Genomic DNA, 22,993 nt, shown 5'->3' with positions numbered 1-22,993 from the left:
CTGTTGAAGCCTCAGTGCCTATCCTACCACAAAGTTCCCAATAAATGTGTTTTGTTAGTTCCTTAACTACAAATCAGGGCACTAAGAAAACCTGCAAATTAGTATATTGATCCACCCAAAGGGAACATTAAAAATCAGAGTATTAAAAAAGGAAAAGATAGAGAGCAGACAATTGCCTGATTTTTTACAAAAGTAGAAGAAATATTTGGTAAATAGTTCACTGATGTATTCTGTTGTTGATCTCAGGCCAAATTCTATACTGAATAACTGAACAGAGAGCTGTGATCAATAGGGGTCATCAGGGGTTCACCTAGAAATGCTCCTGCCGGGCAGCCAGATTTTCTTGTCTAGGGTTAGTAAACATTTTCGAAAACCACCAGGAACTTTCAATTTCTGCAAGGCATTGAACAAGGGCTCATATGATATCTTTATTGACAGTATCCTGCATATAATAGATACTTCATGAAAGTGTATTGGGCAAATGCTTGCAAAGAGTATTAACTGAACCATTTTTCTTCCAACATTTTTTGTGATTTTCTTCTTTTATCAATCCATGTTCCTCTACCTTAAGGCACACATTTCTTCTTACCTGCCAGGAGTGCTAGCCCTTTGTTGAAATTAAAGTACTATGGTGCACCTGGGATAATTCCAGGATTGGCTTCATCTATCAATTTTGCCTTGGAGAAGACTGAAACAGGTCAAGGGAAGCAATGAAGCAGATGCTAGAGGTCAAAACTGGGAGCTCTGTCTTTCCTTGATCTTTTTCTTGCATCCCTTCTGAGTCAAATCCCAGTTGCATCCCCAACACCCTTTGCTACCCTGGTATCTGCATAGAAAAAATATCAATCTGATAAATTGATAATACTAAGGTGTTGAGGACTGAATGCTCTATCACCACAAGGCTTTTATCTTAAAGGAAGATACCAGAAGGTAACTGACCTATAAAAGGTATAGACGATGATGTGCACTCACACACACTCAAACTCACTTCCTCCCATTTTCTGATACATACAAATGCTCTGGGCATGTCTACAGAAACAGACATACACACCACTCACACCCATGAAGTGACACTGGAGCCCCGCGTGAACTCTTTCACCTTTAGCTATGCAGGCTTGAGTAGAAAAGCACTCGAATGGGAGTGAGAAGGTTTGGATCCTTGTCTTAACTCTTCCACTATAAAGATATATAATTCTGAGCAAGTCAGTTCTCTCCCTGGGCTCTAGTTTCCTTATAAAATGAAATGTATTTAGCACAAGAAATTAAGTGTTGACATTGCTTTTGGAAGGCTGAAGGAGCAGGCTCCAGGTCAGCCTCTTGGAAAGTCTCCAGACCAGCACAGAACTGACCCCCTAAAGAAGCTGCTACCTCTGAGGTCACCACTGGAGTTATGCTGGCCTGCATCTCACCGTGCAGCATTCACTCACCGCACAGCAGCCTATCAATACTGGCCAAGCTGCGTAACTGACACCCAGACCAGCAATCCAGAGACTGCAGTCAGATGCCCCTAAACCCACTAATTATTGACAGCCAAAAGACTAGAAAATGCGCTCTGGAGACTTCTGTTGGAAAGATCACATTCTTGTTGGCTAGCACATACAACCAGAAGCCAGAGCTAAGAGGCCTCTTCTTCCATTCTCTCTTCAAGTCTCATAGAAGGGACATTTGGTGCAATCTATGTCAAGTCTGGATCCTTAGTTGCAAGGAAATCTTGGAAGGCAGGTTTTAGCTTCCTAACTTCTGTGATATAGATGAGCACATAGAAGACATTAAGACAGAATGCTGAATGCTAGAAACAATATCCTGCACTGGTATGTTCTGAAAATGCAAGCAGCTGTTTCAGTAGCTAGTGAGTTCCCATCACTGGAGATGTACAAGCAGACACCAGATAAACTACTGTCAGGAATGTTGTAGATGAAACTGTTTTTGACCAGTAATCCGCAGACCTTGCTGCATATTTTAATCCACTGGCCTCATTTCCAAAGATTCTGGTTCAGTGGTTCTCTGGTTGGTCCCAGGAATCCACGTTTTTTAAATTCTTCCACATAGATTGTGAGGTACGGCTGGACTTAGGGACACTTGACTACAATGTCTAAGATCATTTCCAGCCCTGCATATTTTTAAGTCCTCGAATCTAGACCTTTAGGATTATACAGTTGTACGTGCCACACACTTCTAGTACAGGAATTCAAATGTTACCTTCAGGTGAATACAGATCCTTGAGAAATCGCAGGCTGTAAACTGGGATGTTATTCTGTTACCTTATTTGAAAGGAATCTGGTTATCAACTATTTTCTGGTAATAGTAACTGGTTCCAAGGATATTCTAACTGAAGGCATTCTTTCAGATGAAGAATTCATGACTATAGCACCCTGAGGTAATTTTTTTTTTTCCTGTAGAGGATTTACAGGCCAATAGAATACAGAAAAGAATGTTGAGCTGTTCCTATGAGAAAGGCATTCTAAGATTTTCTTTTTCTTCTTTTCCTTTGTGGTGAATTAGCTCATCTGGATGGTGTCTGGGGATTTATCCTCTGCACACATACCAAATCCAGTGCTCTTGTATGCTTGCCCTTGAAGGGTTGATAAATGTATTTGTTGTTCTGCTCAGCCAAACAGGTTTTATTACTGGTATTATAATCAGTGACTCAAAATTATTATTTTATCAAATTTACAGCTAAAATCCAGATTTGTTACACTATGATAAGGCAGGTCCTGGTGTAGTAAACATATGTAACACGAAGGCACGGGTTACAGTCTATATACCAGAGAGATTTATATGAAATTTCAATTTTAGGAAGAAAGCATGCTGTTGGCGCCATGCTGGGGACTGAGGGCATAGACTAGGAGCTTGGAGGTACCCAGAAACAAAAATTGGCTTCGGCCTAAAGAGAGTGTTCACAGTTTGGATGGAAAAATGAGAGATAGGCCTGCAGTTGTAGTTTCTGCAACTCTAGTTTTGATCCTATATCCACAAAAAAACCACAAGTTTTATATTCATAAGGCAAAATACACTTCAGCCAAAGAAAAGCCTTGATTCATTAATGTTTGGTGATGGTTAATATAAAGTTACGCTGAAGTTTATAACTACATCTGAGTCTACATCAGGCTACCGATTTTCTTTTCCTTTCTAGTTTCTTTATGCTAATATCATACCCTAATGATGACTGTCTTATTACTCTACCTGTTCTTTCAGAATTTTTCAAAATACGTGAACCAAATATTATACTTCGTCTTATCAACTTTTAGGACGCAATTATTAAGATGTGAAGAAAATAAGGTGGAAAGAAAAGTTTGTCCAAATTGGTGAGAATAATGGCCCTCAAATATGCATACACCTTAATCCCTGGAACCCATGAAAGACCATACTATTTTGCATGGCAAAGGAATTATGAGAATGTGATTAAGGGCATGGGCCCGAGATGGTAAAATTATCCTGGATTATCTGATGGGCCCAATCTTTCACATGAGTTCTTAAAAGTCCATAACTTTTCCCATCTGAATTGATCAGAAAGATGTTACAGGAGAAGGTCTCAACCATCTGCCATTGCTAGCTTTGAAAGTAGAAGAAAGGGATCGCAAGTCAAGAATGGAGGCCACAACCAGAAAATGAAAAAGGCAAGTAAATGGATTCTCCCATAGAGCGCTTAGAAAGGAATGCAGCCCAGGCAACATCTTGATTTTAGTTGAGTGAGATCTGCGTTGAACTCCTGCCCTACAGAAGAGTAAGATGCTAAGTTTGCATAATGAAGCCACTAAGATTGTTGTGATTTGTTACAACAGCAATAGAAAACTAAAACATCCAATATCTTTCCTGTCCATGATTGTTCCTGTTTCATCACAGAGTAGCAGGGGCTGGTAACTTCCCAATAATAATCAACAAAATAGTTTAAGCTTTTAAAGAAGTTTAGATGAAGCAGGAAGGACGTGAAGTTTGTAGCTGAAGCCATGACTCAACAAGTAGCAATGTGACCTTGAGAAAACTCTCAACTTTTCTGAGGTTTAATATTATCTCAGATACTGAGAATAATAAGATTTGCTTATTTTAGAGAATAGTTGAAAATATCAGATTTCAAAAGGGATAAGAACATGCTTTATATATATTATACTCTATAAAGAACCATACTGCTCATTATTTTTTTCTCCAAGGAAATATTTATTTCCACTATAACATTTATAGTCCAACTTACAGGAGACATAATTGTCTCCCAATATCCATTCTTTCTTTCTGCTCCTGTAGTACAATCTCCCCGCTTTCAGCTGTGACTATGGCAATCAAGCCACACACTCCAGCTTCCTTTGTAGCCAGGGATGGTCACGTGGCTACGTTCTAACCCATGGGACATCAGTGACAACTGAAGTACGCAAGTTTTAGCTGATTCCCTTAAAAGGAGGATGTTGTCCTCTGCTTCTTCCTTTCCTGTTCCCATAGGCTGGAATGGCTGTGGCAGCACGAAGACAGCACTCATCGTATCAATGAGAGCATTATGCTGGGGCAGGGTGCTCAACAACACAGCCGCACCTATTCACTTATATATTATCATGGCAACAGCAGAGTAGAGTAACTGCAACAAAAAACACAGGATCTACAAAGACTAAGCTATTTACCATTAGCCCTACTACAGATAAAGCTTACTGGACCCTGCCGTAGGTAATAGGAGATCAGTGAAACAGATGAAATCTGGGTCTTTGGACAACATCCTAGAGCAGAGAGATCTCTTCCCCTCTGACTACCTACCAGCTTGGATTTTTATGTGAACGAGAAATAAACTTTCTATATTGTTTAATACACTATTTTATCAATTACAGTGGGCATAGTAAACTAGAAATAGTAATAGGAACAATGCTGATGATGAAAACAGTTAACACTTATATGGTGCTTACTACATTCTAGGACTCTTCTAGGTATGTGTGTGTATTACATATATGCACACATTTCATGCTCATGATAATTCTATGAATTACTATTTTTTATTCCCACTTGACAGATGAGGAAACTGAGGCCCAGTGGTTAGGTAACTTTTCCACGGTCATACCAAAAAAGTGATAGAACCGGGATTTAGACACTAGTCACTCAGCACTAGCATCTCTGCTCTTAACCGTCTATTAGATTCCCTCTTGGTAGATCACAGCTGTTTCATTTTGACTGGGAGCAAACTTCTAGTCAATCCTCCTCAAACTTATTTTTTTTTAAACAGGAGTAAACAATAGCTTAACCTCAAAATATTGACAAGTGGTGGTTAGGGTTGGGAATATATAATAAATAGCAATTTGTTTTTTTTTAAATAAAATGTCCCTTTCATTGTATACCTCATCTTCAGATTTAGAAATAGCTTAAAGATTTTTAATTATAGAAATATTATTTGAATTGGGATAATCTATTTGGAAAAAAGAAATGCAAAGCATGGTAAAAGTTCAAAGTGGTAAAATGAAGCCTGAGAATTCATAATTTAAAAAAGGAGGGTGGGAGAGGGACTTTAAGAAACAGGGAACCTGAAATCATTGTGTCCTTACCAGGTGCTAGAAAGGGAACAGAATACTCGTTTTCGTAACTACCTATAAGACTTTTTAAATTGGAAAATGAGACACAGGAAAATTAAATTAGCTGCTCAAAGTCACAGAAATCGTCAATGAAACTCAGATCTTTGTTACCCCAAGCCAAGCTTCTTTGTGCTATGATACCCGTAAGAGAATAAAAACAAAACACCCTAGTCATTCCAGGCAAGATGAAGTTTAAGACTGAGATGGGTGCTTATTTAGAGCTTCTGTGAATGATCAAGCAGGCACTTCAGAAGGCCGTAATGCACAAAACTGACCCAAGACTGATCAAATATTTACAGAAAAAAAGAGGAAAGAAAATGGCCAAGTGCTGATGGCATGGAAGAAAGCAAAGTCAGTTCAAAGTCAGAGCCCCATGATGGGTACCAGATCATGAAAAAGAAAAGTTACATCTGTGAGGAAACTGTTGAGCATTAAAGAAACTCACTCTCCCAGCTGGCGTATGTATTTTCACTACCGAGGAGGAGATTAGTTGCCGATAAGCTCTTTATTATTGATTTCTCCGAGCCTTGAAGTTCCCCTAAAGATGGAGAATATGATAAGATGAGCTTCATTACAATTGTGAGGTTAAATGCAAGGCACTGTGGTGGCCTCAGTCAACTAAAAAGAAATGGCCTGTATAATTAACTCACTGTATAATCTTATTATCCCTTAGCTCCATACTGCCTAGAATTAATCAGTAAGGAGAGATAAAGTCTTATTATCCTTCAAAAATGAATTTGAATCGTGGACTCAGAAAAGCTTTTTGGAGATCATCTATTCATTTTATACATAAGAAACAAACATTTCCAGGGAAGACTTGGGTGATTTTGTGCTTTCTTGGTCTTAAAGCATGAAATGAATCTCTGTGGCCAAGCACATTTCAAAACTCATGACATGGTTGTATGCTGCCTGGAGCTGATTTTGTTTGAGCCGTAGATCAGCATTCTGGGATGTTCAGAAGGAAAGATTTGTATATAATGTGTACAACTTCCACATAAGTAAACAGATCGGTATCTGCTTGGTGTGGTCAAAGAATAGGAATTGGTATAGAGTGATGTGGGCCAAGAAGTGGCAAGATGTGGCTGGAAAAATAAGTCGTGTCCTGGTCACCAGGTGCACTGTGGACCACAACTGGGAGGTTGGATTGTTTTTCTAAGTGCAATTCAGGTCACTGGAGTTTTGGCAGAAGCATGACATAACTAATTTCAATCACTCATCCACTCATTCATTTTGTAAGCAAGCATAGTTTTAGGCTCTCAGGAAACAGTAAGATACGTTCCCTGCCCAAGAGAACCTCAAAGTCTATTGGAGGAGACAAAGCTATATAATGTAATACAAAGTAGCACTAAAGCCTGGAGAGGCAGGAGAAAGTCTGTAAGGAATGGAAGGGTTATATGTGTTCTTCAGCCAAAGAAGTCTAGTTTTCAAAATGATTTCATATATGGACTCTCATTTGATCTTCATAGTAAAACTGGGACATACAGGTCTACCCTCACCATTTACAAAACTGATACTCAAGTGAGCTGAATGACTGAGACCAGACCTCAAGGACATCAGAGTCTAATGCCAAACCCAGACTCTGACAGTAGCAGCTGCTTCCAGTTGTGTATTGAGAATTATTATATAACACTATGGAAACCCAGTAGGAAAGAATTTTGTGATGTATTAGGATATCCAGAACAGAATGATGGCACATTCCTACTTTTAGGAGAGAGACTATTGAAGGAAAATGCAAGAAAGAAAGAAGCCTTCTAGCTAGAGCACGTCAACAGATCATTCAGAGTTCCATAAACAACTTTGAAACTTCACGTATTCTCATCATTTGGGAAGTAGACACTGGACATTAGGTTTTTACCTTCTAATGAAATTACATCATCGTGGCACTTCAGCTCAGCTTCCAAATGAAGAAATATCTTCTATCACTACTATTCTTTCTTGCTTCCTTCAGCATTTTTTTTTGAGTTCAAAGTTCTGAAGGAGGAGATTCATAAACAACTAACTAAATTAGTGATGGTAAAAATGTTTTCTCATAGAGTTGTTGTAAAGATTAAACAAGAAAATGCCCCTGTATTTGGTTGCAGGGACATTCTGGGAATTTTGGAGACTTGAAGCCCAGCCACCCTCTCAGGACAACTCCAGGGGATTGCTTCTACTACAGCAGACAGTTGCTGGAGTTGGAAATTGAGTATGGCTTGGAGGGAGGGTGCAGGGTCCAGGATCCGGACATAGAGGTCGAACTTTCCCACCTCTGTGCTGCAGGAGAGCATGGACCCCAGTGCAAGCGAGACCTGGGGTGATCAGCAAGAGTTTCCTGGAAAGAACTTGTCCTGTAAACTCTGAGGATTCCAGGGAGGAAGGGCAGAGCTGGCCTACATGAACAATCTGGGAAGAATTCTGGTCTTCAGGGACCTTCAGAGCAAATAGGAAGTAAGTTGAGTTCTCTATATAATAAACCTGGGAGAATGCAGGACTTTATAGTTGATGGGAAGGGAAGCAAAGGGGCCTGTGTCAGATGCCTTGAGAGGAGACTGACAGAACAGAATGCTTGCTAACGCAGCTGGTACTGTCCAATAGGCAGCCAGCCCCAAGACGCAGATTCTGCTGGTCTTAGTAACATCACTAGCATGACTGACCAAACTGTTTACCTGAGCCTCAGGTCATTTTCCTTTGTGTCACTCCCTAACTCAGCTTGAGAGGAGAAAAATAGAGAGATGTAGAGACAATCTACAGCAGGAAACTCTTGGGAAAACAAAATTACTGAAATAGAAGATTAATAAATGACATTTGATCACAACACAAATAACTTACCGAATCTATGAAACATTTTTATCATAAAAAAGTTTAGTAGATGAACTGAATAAGTTCATGATATTTTCAGATAATGACAAAAATCAGCATTTATCACCCCATTTATGTAAAACTATGGGAAGGAAGGAAGGAAGGAAAGAAAAGGAGAAAAAATCCTCATCATAATCTTAAAGGTAGTTTTCTCAAGATAACCTGAAAAGGAGATTTATGCTTCCTTTACATTTTTATGTACTATATGAATTATATCAAATTATAATCAAAAACATATAAGCAAAATTATATTTTTCATGAATAAAAAGTCCAATTAGAATTACAAGCGCTACTGTAGTCCACAGAACAGAAGGCATGAAACGATAAGTAGTAAGATAGTTTGGCTTACTACAAAAGTAATCCTTTTCTCAGAAGGACTGGATCTTACACCCATGCACTGATGAGCAGCTGAACAGAGAGGCTGAGGGGGCAACACGGTGAGCCAGCGGCAATGATAGGACTCCCCCTTCACCCCACTTCACTCCCACCACCTCAGTGGGACCGCTTGTCTCAACCCTCAACTGCAGCTCACTGCACACAAACATGTATCCACTGATTCACACACACGTTGTGCACGTATTTCGCAGTGAGCTTAAGAGAGGAAAGACTGTTTCAGGATCTAACTTTGTTGGCTATTCAAAGTAAGAATCACTGCATAAATCATAAGAATTAAACTTTATTTTTAAAAGGTTATCAAAATTTACAACTTATCAATGTATATCACTGATTGAATTCTGAACCAAAATTGAATATGACCAATCAGAAATTAGCAATTCCCCCAGGATACGCTGCTCATGCAAAGAGATGCTTATTTCTGCCCACCCTCAGAATTGAGAGACTGAACTGTGTGGCACTGAATGACGCACTTTATAAGCAATAGAAATCAATCGAAAAAGAACTGCCAGTAATTACTGGGACTAATACTAATTAAAAATGTCTCTAAATGGAGGTAAGACAAAGGCACACAATTTGAATGAGATTATGCAGAAAGCCAAACTCTACTTGGGAAGATTACAATTTGCCTCAGATCAATTAATGGCAAAGAGCCCACCGGTCCTCAAGCTGCATCTACCTTTAATCGATGGCCAAAAAATACTTAGCTAGAGAAGCATCACAGCAAACTTCACCTCCCACAAACGGGAAGCGCGAGATGTCACTCAATAATTATCAGCAGATATTTCTGCAAAGTACTTTAGAGGAGAAATGCCCTTTTTACCTTCTACTCAGTCAGAGACATATTTATAGAGCTAACATTAGTGAAAATAATGAGAGTATTAGAGACAGCATTTAAAGTCTGAACTTGAAACAAATACAGACCAAGATGCTGAAAACTCTGCATTATTTGATTAAGGCCCTGATATAAAAGCTACTTCATCACAGAAGAGTATGGGATGCACAGAATTGTGTATCTTATTTGTGATCTATCATGACTATCTTCTTATAAAAGATCTTCCCTTGGCTGTGGCGAACACCTTCCTTGTAGTTTCAGTGTGGTTGACTTTGCCTCTCACCTTTCCACAGGTTATTCATCCTGGGATTAGCCAAAGAGTACTTCACGCATCTGACCATGCTGATCAGATCACTGTGGCCCCATTAGATCATCTCTAAGGCTTGTCATGTAGGTAACTGAAGAGAGAGCATCAGCCTTGCTCTGGAGTCAAGAGCTCTAGGTACCATCTAAATCTTGAGTTTCTGGTCACTATCATTCCTGCTTTCTGGGAAAAAGGAGCTCATAAAAACAAAGTCCGTACTGAGAAAAAGGAAAGACAAAGAGGGAGGGAATCAGGAAAAGAGGAGAGAGAAGCCAGAGAGGAAGAAAACAAATGGAGGGAGAGAGGAAGAGGAGGGAATGGCTGGGCAACCTCATCTGAGCACCCAGATGCAGCCATGCCTAAGGTCTTGTTTGGTCATGGATTTTCCAGCTGCAAAATTTAGTTTGAGGTCCACATATATTATTTGAAACAGAAACGATACAGCATGAAATGCAAATATTAGCCCTGAGTTACACAGCAATATCTGAAAAGCAATAGAAAATAAAAATACCACATCAGAAAAGTTAAAATTCATTTGCCCACACTGCTTAGGGTTTTATCAATTATTCTCAAAGGAGACTTGAAGTCAATTCCATAGTAGAAAAATACAGAACTATAATTTATAGTAGCCAGATGCTATTCTTTATGTAATTATAGCTAATGTAATTGTATAGGATGCTAGATAATCTCTGCAGCTCTTCTCATGGACCGAAGATTACCATAAGATTAAATTTCCAATTTGTTTAACCAAGAATACACAAACATATCAAATGTACGGTGGCAATACAGGACAGGAACAGAAGCAGCATTTCTAATCATGGGTGGCCTCAACCCTCGTAAGATATTCAGTAGCTAGTCACATTGTCCTTACAAGCCAGGATCTCCCCAAATGTAAGAAATTCAAATTTTGCTATCCCACTGCCATTGTTTACTCTAGAATTCTCTTTTCAGAAAGAACATCAAGTATCATTTTTGTTTTAGAGAATTACAGAAGGCTCCTTTGTTCTTAAAATTCAGTGCCATCTAAAAAAAAATAATACAAACGAACTTATATACAAAACAGAGATAGACCCACAGACATAGAAAAATTTATGATTACTGAAGGGGAAAGGGTGAGGGAGGGATAAATTAGGAGTTTAGGATTAACATAAACACACTACTATATATAAAATAGATAACCAACAAGGGCCTACTGTATAGAACAGGGAACTATACTCAGTATTTTGTAATAACCTACAAGGGAAAAGAATCTGAAAAATATATGTATGTATAACTGAATCATTTTGCTGTACACCAGAAACACAACACTGTAAGTCAACTATACTTGAATAAAAAAGAATATTCATGATAATTTTGAAAAAAGAAAGTAAAATATTAGCAAGTTAAAAAAAATTCAGCATCAAACCTATGCCCTACTAGGTGCTCTAACAGAAATTAGTCATTCTCCACAGGTCCCTGATTCATCTCTCTGCCTTCAGATTTCAAGTGTACTGGAAAGCGCATTAACGCCCACTGATGTCTTGACTCTAATTTAATACCCTTTTAATCCTGATTTTAGTCTTAAGGTGAAGATCACAAATCAGTTTCAACAAAATTTTAATTCTAAAAGGCAGGTTCGAAGATGGCGGAAGAGTAAGACGTGGAGATCACTTTCCTCCCCACAAATACATCAGAAATGCATCTACACGTGGAGCAACTCCTACAGAACACCTACTGAACGGTAGCAGAAGACCTCAGACTTCCCAAAAGGCAAGAAACTCCCCACGTACCTGGGTAGGGCAAAAGAAAAAACAGAGACAAAATAGGGATGGGAACTGCCCCAGTGAGAGGGAGCTGTGAAGGAGTAAAGCTTTCCACACACTAGGAAGTCCCTTCACGGGCGGAGACTGCGGGTGGCAGAGGGGGAAAGCTTCGGTGCCGCGGAGGAGAGCACAGCAACAGGGGTGCGGAGGGCAAAGCGGAGAGATTCCCCAACAGAGGATCGGTGTGGACCAGCACTCACCAGCCCGAGAGGCTTGTCTGCTCACCCGACGGGGCAGGCAGGGCTGGGAGCTGAGGCTCAGGCTTCAGTTGGATCCCAGGGAAAGGACTGGGGTTGGCTGCGTGAACACACCCTGAAGGGGGCTAGTGCACCACGGCTAGCCGGGAGGGAGTCTGGCGAAAGTTCTGGAGCTTCCGAAGAGGCAAGAGACTTTTTCTTCCCTGTTTCCTGGTGCGCGAGGAGACGGGATTAAGAGCGCCACTTAAAGGAACTCCAGAGACGGGGGGAGCCGCAGCTATCAGCCGGGACCCCAGAGGCGGGCATGAGATGCTAAGGCTGCTGCTGCCACCACCACCAAGAAGCCTGTGTGCAAGCACACCACCCCTCCTGGGAGCCTGTGCAGTCTGCCACTGCCAGGGTCCCACGATCCAGGGACAACTCCTCCGGGAGAACACATGGCACGCCTCAGGCTGGTGCAACGTCCCGCCGGCCTCTGCCGCCGCAGGCTCTTCCTGCATCCGTACCCCTCCCTCCCCGCGGCCTGAGTGAGCCAGAGCCCCCGAATCAGCGGCTCCTTTAACCCCATCCTGTCTGAGCGAAGAACAGACGCCCTCAGGCGACCTACACGCAGAGGCGGGGCCAAATCCAAAGCTGAACCCCTGGAGCTGTGTGAACAAAGAACAGAAAATGAAATCTCTCCCAGCAGCCTCAGGAGCAGCGGATGAAATATGTACAGTCAATCTGATGTACCCTGCATCTGTGGAATACCTGAATAGACAACGAATCATCCCCAATTGAAGAGGTGGACTTTGGGAGCAATGACTTTTTTCCCCCTTTTTCTCTTTTTGTGAGTGTGTATGTTTCTGTGTGTGATTTTGTCTGTATAGTTTTGCTTTTACAGTTTGTCCTAGAGTTCTTTTTTGTTTTTTTATTTTTTTTAGTATAGTTTATAGCACTTGTTATCATTGGTGGATTTGTTTTTTGGTTTGGTTGCGTTTTTTTTAACTACTTAAATTTTTTAAAATATTTTTTATTTTAATTATTTTATTTTACTTTATTTTATTTTATCGTCTTCTTTTTTTTTCTCCCTTTTATTCTGAGCCATGTGGAGAACATGCTCTTGGTGCTCCAGCCAGGCATCAGGGCTGTGCCTCTGAGGTGGGAGAGGGAAGTTCAGGACACTCGTCCACAAGAGACCTCCCAGCTCCACGTAATATCAAATGGTGAAAATGACCGAGATCTCCATCTCAACACAAACACACAGCTCCACTCAATGACCAGCAAGCTACAGTGCTGGATACCCTATGCCCAACAACTAGCAAAGACAGGAACACAACTCCACCCATTAGCAGAGAGGCTGTCTAAAATCATACTAAGGCCACAGACACCCCAAAACACACCATCAGACATGGACCTGCCCACCAGAAAGATCCAGCCTCATCCACCAGAACACAGGCACTAGTCCACTCCACCAGGAAGCCTACACAACCCACTGAACCAGCCTTAGACACTGGAGACAGATCCCAAAAACAATGGGAACTACAAACCTGCAGCCTGCAGAAAGGAAACCCCAAACACAGTAAGTTAACCAAAATGAGAAGACAGAGAAATTCACAGCAGATGAAGGAGCAAGGCAAAAACCCACCAGACTTAACAAATGAAGAAGAAATAGGCAGTCTACCTGAAAAAGAATTCAGGATAATAAGAGTAAAGATGATCCCAAATCTTGGAAATAGAATGGAGGAAATACAAGAAATGTTTAACAAGGACCTAGAAGAACTAAAGAGCAAACAAACAGTGATGAACAACACAATAAATGAAATTACAAATTCTCTAGAAGGGATCAATAGCAGAATAGCTGAGGGAGAAGAACAGATAAGTGACCTGGAAGATAAAATAGTGGAAATAACTACTGCAGAGCAGAATGAAGAAAAAAGAATGAAAAGAATTGAGGACAGTGTCAGAGACCTCTGGGACAATAATAAATGCACCAACATTCGAATTACAGGGGTTCCAGAAGAAGAGAAAAAGGGACTGAGAAAATATTTGAAGAGCTTACAGTTGAAAACTCGCCTAACATGGGAAAGGAAATAGTTAATCAAGTCCAGGAAGCACAGAGAGTCCCATACAGGGTAAATCCAAGGAGAAACATGCCAAGACACATATTAATCAAACTGTCAAAAATGAAATACAAAGAAAGCATATTAAAAGCAGCAAGGGAAAAACAAATAAACTTATGGGGATTCTCTTCTGTGTTAAGAGCTGACCTTTCAGCAGTAACTCTGCAAGCCAGAAGGGAGTGGCAGGACATAATTAAAGTGATGAAGGGGAAAAACCTACAACCAAGATTACTCTACCCAGCAAGGATCTCATTCAGATTTCATGGAGAAATTAAAACCTTTACAGAAGAGCAAAAGCTAAGAGAATTCAGCACCACCAAATTAGCTTCACAACAAATGCTAAAGGAACTTCTCTAAGGAGGAAACACAAGAGAAGGAAAAGACCTACAATAAGAAACCCAAAACAATTAAAAAAATGGGAATAGGAACATACATATCAATAATTACCTTAAATGAAAATGGATTAAATGCTCCAACCAAAAGACAGACTGGCTGAATGGATACAAAAACGAGACCCGTATATATGTTGTCTACAAGAGAACCACTTCAGACCTAGGGGCACATACAGACTGAAAGTGAGGGGATGGAAAAAGATATTCCATGAAAATGGAAATCAAAAGAAAGCTGGAGTAGCAATTCTCATATCAGACAAAATAGACTTTAAAACAAAGAATATTACAAGAGACAAAGAAGGACACTACATAATGATCAAGAGATGAATCCAAGAAGAAGGTATAACAGTTGTAAATATTTATGCACCCAACATAGGAGCACCAAAATACATGAGGTAAATGCTAACAGCCATAAAATGGGAAATTGACAGTAACACTATCATAGTAGGGAACTTTTACACCCCACTTTCACCAATGGACAGATCATCCAAAATGAAAATAAATAAGGAAACACAAGCTTTGAATAATACATTAAACAAGATGGACTTAATTGATATTTATAGGACATTCCATCCAAAAACAACAGAATACACTTTCTTCTCAAGGAACATTCTCCAGGATAGATCATATTTGGGTCACAAATCAAGCCTTGGTAAATTTAAGAAAATTGAAATCACATCAAGTATCTTTTCCAACCATAACACTATGAGACTAGGTATTAATTACAGGAAAAAAATCTGTAAAAAATACAAACACATTGAGGCTAAAAAAATACACTACTTAATAACCAAGAGATCACTGAAAAAACCAAAACATACCTAGAAACAAATGACAATGAAAACACAATGACCCAAAACCTATGGGATGCAGCAAAAGCAGTTCTAAGAGGGAAGTTTAGAGCAATACAATCCTACCTTAAGAAATAAAAAAATCTCAAACAACCTAACCTCACACATAAAGCAATTAGAGAAAGAAGAACAAAAAAACCCTCAAAATTAGCAGAAGAAAAGAGGTCATAAAGATAACATCAGAAGTAAATGAAAAAGCAATGAAGGAAATGATAGCAAAGATCAATAAAACTAAAAGCTGGTTCTTTAAGATAAACAAAATTGATAAACCATTAGCTAGACCCATCAAGAAAAAATGGGAGAAAACTCAAATCAGCAGAATTAGAAATGAAAAAGGAGAAGTAACAACTGACACTGCAAAAATACAAAATCATGAGAGATTACTACAAGCAACTCTATGCCAATAAAATGGACAACCTGGAAGAAATGGACAAATTCTTAGAAATGTACAACCTGCCAAGACTGAATCAGGAAGAAAGAGAAAATATGAACAGACCAATCACAAGCACTGAAATTGAAACAGTGATTAAAAATATTCCAACAACCAAAAGCCCAGGACCAGATGGCTTCACAGGCTAACTATCAAACATTTAGAGAAGAGCTAACACCTATCCTTCTCAAACTCTTCCAAAATATAGCAGAGGGAGGAACACTCCCAAACTCATTCTACGAGGCCACCATCACCCTGATACCAAAACCACACAAGGATGTCACAAAGAAAGAAAACTACAGGCCAATATCACTGATGAACATAGATGCAAAAATCCTCAACAAAATACTAGCAAACAGAATCCAACAACACATTAGAAGGATCATACACAATGATCAAGTGGGGTTTACCCAGGAATGCAAGGATTCTTCAATATACACAAAATCGATCAATGCGATACAACATATTAACAAATTGAAGGAGAAAAACCATATGATCATCTCAATAAATGCAGAGAAAGCTTTCCACAAAATTCAACACCCATTTATGATAAAAACCCTCCAGAAAGTAGGCATAGAGGGAACTTACATCAACATAATAAAGACCATATATGACAAACCCACAGACAACATTGTTCTCAATGGTAAAAAACAGAAACCATTTCCTCTAAGATCAGGAACAAGACAAGGATGTCCACTCTCACCCCTATTATTCAACATAGTTTTGGAAGTTTTAGCCACGGCAATCAGAGAAGAAAAAGAAATAAAAGGAATCCAAATTGGAAAAGAAGTAAAGCTGTCACTGTTTGCAGATGACATGATACTATACACAGAGAATACTAAAGATACTGCCAGAAAACTACTAGAGCTAATCAATGAATTTGGTAAAGTAGCAGGATACAAAATTAATGCACATAAATCTCTTGCATTCCTATACACTAATGATGAAAACTCTGAAAGTGAAATTAAGAAAACACTTCCATTTACCATTGCAACAAAAAGAATAAAATACCTAGGAATAAACATACCTAAGGAGACAAAAGACCTGTATGCAGAAAACTATAAGACACTGATGAAAGAAATTAAAGATGATACAAACAGATGGAGAGATATACCATGTTCTTAGATTGGAACAATCAACATTGTGAAAATGACTCTACTACCCAAAGCAATCTACAGATTCAATGCAATCCCTATCAAACTACCAATGGCATTTTTCACACAACTAGAACAAAATATTGCACAATTTGTATGGAAACACAAAAGACCCTGAATAGCCAAAGCAATCTTCAGAAAGAAGAACGGAGCTGGAGGAATCAGGCTCCCAGACTTCAGACTATACTACAAAAACTACAGTAACCGAAACAGTATGCTACTGGCACAAAAACAGAAATATATATCAATGGAACAGGACAGAAAGCCCAGAGATAAACCCATGCACATATGGTCACCTCATCTTTGATAAAGGAGGAAAGAATATACAGTGGAGAAAAGACAGCCTCTTCAATAAGTGGTACTGGAAAAACAGGACAGCTACATGTAGAAGAATGAAATTAGAACACTCCCTAACACCATACACAAAAATACACGCAAAATGGATTAAAGACCAAATGTAAGGCCAGAAACTATCAAACTCTTAGAGGAAAACATAGGCAGAACAGTCTATGACATAAATCACAGCAAGATCCTTTCTGACCCACCTCCTAGAGAAATGGAAATAAAAACAAAAATAAACAAATGGGACCTAATGAAACTTAAAAGCCTTTGCAGAGCAAAGGAAACCATAAACAAGACATAAAGAGAACCCCCAGAATGGAAGAAAACATTTGCAAATGAAGCAACTGACAAAGGATTAATCTCCACAATTTACACACAGCTCATGCAGCTCAATATCAAAAAAACAAACAACCCAATCCAAAAATGGGCAGAAGACCTAAATAGACATTTCTCCAAAGATATACAGACTGCCAACAAACACATGAAAGAATGCTCAACATCATTAATCATTAGAGAAATGCAAATCAAAACTACAATGAGGTATCATCTCACACTGGTCAGAATGGCCATCATCAAAAAATCTACAAAGAATAAATGCTGGAGAGGGTGTGGAGAAAAGAGAACCCTCTTGTACTGTTGGTGGGAATGTAAATTGATACAGCCACTATGGAGAACAGTATGGAGGTTTCTTTAAAAAACTAAAAATAGAACATACAACTCAGTGATCCCACTACTGGGCATATACCCTGAGAAAACCATAATTCAAAAAGAGTCATGTACCACAGTGTTCATTGCAGCTCTATTTACAATAGCCAGGACATGTAAGCAACCTAAGTGTCCATTGACAGGTGAATGGATAAAGAAGATGTGGCACATATATACAATGGAATATTACTCAACCATTAAAAGAAATGAAATTGAGTTATTTGTAGTGAGGTGGGTAGACCTAGGAGTCTCTCATACAGAGTGAAGTAAGTCAGAAAGAGGAAAACAAATACCGTATGCTAACACATATATATGGAATCAAAGAAAAAAAAAGTTCATGAATAACCTAGGGGCAAGATGGGAATAAAGACACAGACCTACTAGAGAATGGACTTGAGCATACGGGGAGGGGTAAGGGTAAGCTGGGACAAAGTGAGAGAGTGGCATAGACATATATGCACTACCAAATGTAAAATAGATAGGTAGTGGGAAGAAGCCGCATTGCACTGGGAGATCAGCTCGGTGCTTTGTGACCACCTAAAGGGGTTGGGATAGGGAGGGTGGGAGGGAGGGAGACGCAAGATGGAAGAGATATGGGGACATATGTATATGTATAACTGATTCACTTCGTTATAAAGCAGAAAGTAACACACAATTGTAAAGCAATTATACTCCAATAAAGATGTTTTTAAAAATTATACTGTGAAAGGAAAAATAAATAAAATGCAGGTTCCATCCTTCTAAATCAATCTTTTGTTCTTGTGTTCTAAAGTCTCAAATTAAGGAAGCAATTACTTCAGATATTTTTGAAAGGTAGAAACCTGAAATAGACATACCTCAAATAATAGTTTCAATTAAGTTTTTGGTTCCTAACGAAGCCAGACCAATTTGAAAACACTGCCTACAAAATATAGTATTTAATGCAATGCCTGTCAGAGTGTGTCATATATTGTCACAAAATAGTCATATATTTGTATAAATTGGTATGGAAGCAAAGGAAAAAATGGTTAATTCAGTTTGCTTGGATCAGCCGTAAGTCATCATAATAATCTCTATCATCACTGAAATATTTATTGAATGTTTCAACTCTATTATGTAATTTCTATGACAATGTTCATTTTATAGGTTTAAAAAAAAATAACAGCACAAAACAATTTATCTTAGAATCTGACTCTCTCCTTCTACAAAAACCTAGAAATTCTGGATAAGACAAGTAAAAACACAAGAGAGAAGTGAACATGGGATTGCCAGGCTGTATCTGCTGAAACAAAAAAACCCTAAATATTGTTTTAACAGTAACAGGGGAATAGGAGACAAAATCTTGGGCCCTCACAAGTTGAGGTGTTAGAATGAAACTTCTGTAGGCATCCAGGACCATAGGAGGAAGAATGGCAAGAAGACTGTCCATCCCAGGCCTCTGCTTGGGGAAAAAAATTAGGAATCTCCTAGAAAATCTGTAATCACAAGCTAGCTGTATTAGTTTATTGCTACCAAAAGAAATTGCCATGAATTGTGTGGCTTAAAACACAAAGTTATTCTCATAGATTTCTGGAAGTCCAAAATCTAAAATGGGTCTTCTGGGGCTAAAATCAAACTAAGACCAAGAATGTGTTCCTTCTGGAGGCTGCAGGGAAGAACTCATTACTTGCCTCTGCCAGCTTCCAGGCACCGCTCCTAATGACTTTCTTCACCTTAAAAGCCAGCATCATCATCTCTTCGTTTTGGTCTCCCGACTCCCTTTTAATAGGACTATTGTGATTCTCTCAGGGCCACCTGGTTATTGAGGATTCTCTACATCTCACATTCCTCAACTGAATCATATCTGCAAGGTCACTTTTGCCACATAAGGTAGCATATTCACAGATTCTAAGGGTTAGGATGTTTACATCTTTGGGGACCATTGTTAAGCCAGTTCATTAGCCTTGAGTTGGATCTGAGGGTTGAATTTAGAATGGCCCAGGGGACAGTGAGTCAGGAACTTAAAGTGACAGAAGCCACCATGAATCCTCTCTGGAAGAATACACCTTCAATATAAGCCCCTCAGTGCATAGGCCTATTAAGTTTTAACATAATCAGGTAAGCATAGGCTCACTAACAATATTTACCCACTGCAAGAGGAAACAAGCCCCCATCAGTAAGTGTCAGGTGGAGTAACAAGTAATAGTTAAACCCCCAAGAACTTCAGATTATGGAATTATTGGGTACAGAACAGGAAAAAAAAATAGTATGGTTAAAATGTTCATAGAAAATAAAGGAGAAATTTGATAAGAAGAATCAAGAGTCTATAAATAATGGCCACATAGATCTAATAAAGAACTTGTGAAAATAGTAATTGAAATTGAAAGCTCAAAGGATGGCAACAACTTGCAGCAGGCCAGTGCTCTCTTTAAGAACTAAAAATTCTAGATGAATTTTAAAAATCACGTAACTAATAGTATTAGAGCTACAAAAAAAATGAGAAGTAGAGGGGTAAACATCCGGGGGAAAGGAGAGCTTCAAAGAGATGAGTGACAACATAAAGACACTTTTTACTGGGGTTATTGATGATATTGTGCACAGAACATAAAGTTTTCTGAGGCTAGTGAGAAACCAGAAGAGCTTTCAGCAGTCTGAGAGTCTGCAAAATGAAAATTAATGCCTCAGGCACAGGTGGTTTTCCTCTCAAGATATTTGCCAAATTTTCAAGACAGGGAAGGGGAATCTTCACCAGAAGGCATCCCCAGAATAGACACCATTCTATCAGTTGAAAACACTGGATGCCTATACCCAAAGAATGGGAGTTTAAACAGAAACTAACTGAGCCTTACCTAAACTCCAATCCAAGGTCATGGTCAACGCTATTCAGCCCTTGATTACATTAAAGCATTTCATATTCTGTCTGTATCTAACAGAAGAGTGAACCCTGTCTTATGGAACTTAACCAGAAGATCATCTAGAGTCTTCATAATTTTTATACACAATGTCCTATATTTAATAAAAAATTCTAGGCATGCCTAGGGGCAGAACCATAAAAGCAGAAGAAGAAAGACAGAAACCAATAGATTGGAGTTAGCAGAAAGTATTTTTAAATAAGTGACTTACTTGAGTGTTTTAAATAAGTGACTTAGAGTGTCTTAAGTAGAGAAATAGAAGAGAACATGGAGAATTATGACAGACTGAAATTTATAATATATATTGGAATGAAAATTACTATATCTGAAATTAACAACACAATGTTAGTTTTATAGCAGATTATGCATAGCAGAATATAGGGTTAGTGAAATGTAAGACAGATCAATAGAAAATATTTGAAATGAAAGAAAAAATATGCTATATATACATGTATTACATAAACATTTTTATTAGAATCCCAGAAGGAGAGGGGAATGGAGCAAAAACAATAATATTTGAAGAGAAATTTCTAAAACTAATAAAAGGCCCACAGATAAAAGAAGCTCTGCAAACCCCAAGCAAAATAAATATGAAGAATCACCACACCTAGACACATCCTAGTAAAACTACTGAAAACCAAGGACATAAATCAAGATTTTTAAAGCATCCAGATTAAAAAGTCAACTTAGCCTCACAGGAGTAGCAATAAGACTTACACCTGAATTAACAGAAACAGTGGGAGCCAGAAAACAATGAAATGACATCTTTAAATTTATGAAAGAAAATAACTACTAATCAAGAATTCTATAGTGAGCAAAAATATCATTCACATACTTATTTTCAGAAATCAAAATCTGAAATAATTTATCTTGAGCAGAGTTGCTCTAAAACAAATTCTAAAGAGTTGTTCAGGGAGAAGGAAGGTGATCCCAGAGGGAAACATGGAAATGTAGGAAAGTATGAAAAGCAGTGGAAAGGAAATATGTGAGTAAACATAAATGAAAACATAATGTCTACATAATGTGTGATTTAAACAGACTTAAAACATAGAATTATAAGGCATGAACACAATAATTCAGAATATGGGAGAGATAATTCAAAATGTTCATTCATCTAACAACTGAGTTTCAAAATACATGAAAAACTTGTAAAACTACAAAGAATGATAGACAAATTCACAGATTAATACTGCTGTCTGATTAATATAATGAAGTCAGTAAGGACATACATTTGAACAACAAACAATTGACATTTATTAGAATACCTAAAAACAGAAGAAGATATATTCTTTTCAGGTATACCTGGCACATTTATCAAGATAAACCATGCGAAATTCTGAATTAATTTTAAAAGATTCAAGTCATAGAAAGTTTTTTTTTTTTTTTTTACACCACCACAACAAAAAATTTGAGATAGAGAATGGAAAGATATCTGGGAAAATTCCAAATATTTGGAAACTAAAACAGTTCTCAATAACCCATGGGTCAAAGTCAAAAGGGAATTCAGGAGTGATGTCAGCAAGATGATGGTATAGGAGTTTCTAGCACTCAGCCCCTCCCAGAAACATCAGTTTGAATAACTATCCACACAAAAATACCTTCACAAGAGTTAAGGATTCCAGGTGAGGGATTACAGCGCTTGGGTGAAACAAATAAGAGACACAGTGAAGAACATAGGAAAGATGGTTTCCAATTACCTGTCATACCTTCCCCAAACCTAGGCAGCCTAGGTCAAAAAGATATCATCCCCAAGGGGATGGGCTAAGGAGCCTCTGATTGCCCAGGTCCAGCTCAAGAGTCAGTTGGTGGTCACATCCTCTCAATGACCTCGTCCAACACAAGTGTTAGCAAGGATGTGAAGAAAAAGGGAAACTTGGTGCACTTTTGGTGGGAATGTAAATTTTACAGCCATTATGGAAAACAGTAGGGAGGTTCCTCAAAAGGTAAAAGACAAAATGACCATATGATCTGATAATTTCATCTGGGTATGTATCTAAAGGAAATGAAATAAGTGTCTTAAAGAGATGCCTACACGCCTATGTTCTTTGCAGCCTTATTCATAATACACAAGACATGGAAACAACCTAAGTGTCCATCAACAGTTCAATAGATAAGGAAAATGTGTCATGGGGGAGTGGCCAAGATGGCAGAGTAAGATGAAACTTGGCTCACCTCCTCCCACGGGCACACCAAAATTATAAATATTTACAGTGCAACTAATGATGAGAATGACCTGCAGAC

Source organism: Phocoena phocoena, chromosome 16 (assembly GCF_963924675.1).
Source record: "Phocoena phocoena chromosome 16, mPhoPho1.1, whole genome shotgun sequence".
In the NCBI taxonomy this organism is placed as follows: Eukaryota; Metazoa; Chordata; class Mammalia; order Artiodactyla; family Phocoenidae; genus Phocoena; species Phocoena phocoena.
Note: the sequence above shows the minus strand (reverse complement) of the source record.